Raw genomic sequence first — 3077 nt, 5'->3', positions numbered from 1 at the left:
AAATGATAGGGGATTGTGCTTCTATATATTTTTTGTAACATAATAAACATTAAAAGTGCAATAAAAATACCTAAAGGTACCAACTGAAAAGAAAGACATACTGTTTTCACTAATTCTATCAATATGAAATTAGATGGGGGTTCAACCCCACTCATGACCTTCCTCGTGTCATCCTGTATCACTGTGTCAAGTTTGGTGCTGATTGATCAAGAAATGTGGAAACATAAGGAACGGACACACACATATTGACGTTTATTTATACAGAAGATGGCGTTCGAACCCCAACCCCTTCATGACCTTCCTCATGTCATTCTATATCACTGTGTCAAGTTTGGTGCTGATTGATCAAGAAATGTGGAAACGAATAAGGAACAGATATAAAATGATAGATATACGACCGTGTATTTTATTTTTCCCGGACACACACTTTGTTTTATGTTGTAGACATATAATGTCTATACATTAACTCTTGTTTTCTATATTCCGTGTGTATTCCGTTTCAAGTTAATCGGAATTTGGTAGTATAATGAAACTTAACAACTAAATCTATAAAACTGTCCTCATCCATTCGCAAGTTTTTTAATCTTAGTTCAAGTAAAAACAAATACAATGCATTCATATTTACTCTTCTTCATCTTACCAGTTTTTAAAGATCAAATAAACAGGGTTTAAGTCCACCTTTACACCACGTTTGGTTTTATTATCTCTGGAGTTTCAAAAAATATTGTTGAATCAAATTTATCTGTCAAAATAAAAAGGTACCAAACAATGTTTCTATTTTATCGAGCAACACCCTCTTATCTCCCACTCCGTACGATCCCCTGTGAAGTCTTAAATTACACCCACGCCCACACCCATAGAACACACGACAGCTCCAACATACGAACATAAGCCGCGTCATACAACTACAATGCATGCTTCCTTCTAAGTTAACAGCTGTATAAGCCCTTGTAGCACTGAATTATTAGAAACCCGTAGTGAGCTACCGCTGATAATATATTGTTCACAATTTTAGTGAGGTCACTACTGATGCATTGTTAGAAACCCTTAGTCATGTTCCAGCACTAAAATTATTAATACGTTGTTACAAACCCAAACTTAGTAATCAACCTACATTATATTACACCGTTAGAAACCTTTAGAGGTCTAATACTGTTAATAAGTATCAGAAATATTTGATGAGCATCACTATTAATACACTGTTAGAAACCCTTAGTGATCTACCTTTTTAATACATTGTTAAAAAATTTTTTTTATCATTGTCAATAAATTGCTGAAAAACACTTAGTGATTTTCATTAACTCATTGTTATAAATCCTTGTTATCAACTAGTATTAATACGCTGTTACAAACCCTCAGCGATTTGAGACTATTAATACATTATTATAAACCCTTAATTACCTACCACTACTAAAATCTTTTTATAAACAATTCTGTACACAAACATTAAAATTTTTGTTACAAAGAAACAATAAGGTTTTAAGTTATATTCAATCTATGAGATAGTAATTACAAAAGGAAACGAATCATTTAACATCGTATAATACATAAACATACAAGTTAAATAATAATAATACATGCTCAACACGAATTTTCATAGACCTAAGAAGAAAATAAAGGTAAAATATATTTGCAAACTTTGCAAAGTAAGAAATTGCTCATAGATACGTATTTTTGTTACAGCAACGAACTAACATATTACTATTGCGATTAAGATATAGTTTTTAACAGATTCGAGATTATATTGCTGAAATGTATAAATCATAATCAGCAGGTAAACATACGAACCTATGATATAAATTGTAAGTTGGACATTGTCTGAGCCATGAAACTAAATTTCAAGACTTAATATGTACGTTTCTTATGTTTAATATCGTATCATATAGCAACATTGCAAGGATAATATCTGCATACTGACAGCCAAAATCTTGGTTGCAAGGTGCTCCTCAATACACAAGCTTTACTCAAAGAAAGAAGAGATCTTATCACATGACAAATTAATGATACTGTGGTGTTTCAAAACACATCACATTCGTTCCATGCTAACATCCCTACACACAAGAACTGAAACTACATTACCGGTAAAAAAATTTAGGCCTATCTATGGCCTTCAAAAAGTTGACGACTCTACATGTTTCTACGTTACAACGTCATCCTTTGAAGGCTATAGATAGGACAAAATAAAATGTTTTTAATTGTGTACCAGTTTAACGTTGAATATTATTTATGATTTTAACTTTATACACGAGTGCCAAAATACTGTAATTACATTACCGGTATTACAACACGCACCGAATTATCTGTGTGAATTTTGTACAATCTTCTATTACAGCTTATCTCTCACGTAGAAGTGCACTAGTGACCTTATTGCCTAATGTCAACATTAAATAAAAAAATAGACATCATTTTAGTCTTGCTATCTCCCTCTTAGGTTTGTTAGCCCATTCACCCTGCTAAAAATTATGCTGCGAAGTTCGTCTGTCTGTTACAAGAAAAAACTAGCACTGATTCTTCCCTATTGGGAATATAGATTTCTTCATTTTGTTGAAGCTTGACATGAAAATTAAGTTTTCTTGATTCTATTGTAAGCTTGGCACGAGAATCAAGCTCTCGTCATTCTGTTGTAGCTTGGCATAATAGACAAGCGTATAAGCACATAGTTATGGACAAGTAAAGAAGTTTGTTAACTTGTTTCCAGTGAAAAACCAACCGACATTTGTAGATTAAATGTGACTAAAAGACTACATGTATAATAACAGATAAGCATAATGTGACTAGAAAAGTACTATTAGGCCTGGCCCACTTCAATATCGCTACATAAAACTTATAAGTATAAATGTTTGTTTGTTTGTAATTAAGCACAAAGCTACACAATGGGCTATCTCTGCTCTGCCCACCACTGGTATTGAAACCCGGATTTTAGCATTGTAAGTCCGCAGACATACCGCTGTGCCACTGGGGGGCAAGTATAAATGTGACTAAAAAGGTATTTAAGACCTAGATATTAGGTTGTCAAAAAATTAATATCGCGTTTTGGAACACTTTTATTAACCACCCCCAAAAAACGTACATCACGC

The sequence above is a fragment of the Limulus polyphemus genome, unplaced genomic scaffold (assembly GCF_000517525.1).
Source record: "Limulus polyphemus unplaced genomic scaffold, Limulus_polyphemus-2.1.2 Scaffold92, whole genome shotgun sequence".
Lineage (NCBI taxonomy): Eukaryota > Metazoa > Arthropoda > Merostomata > Xiphosura > Limulidae > Limulus > Limulus polyphemus.
Note: the sequence above shows the minus strand (reverse complement) of the source record.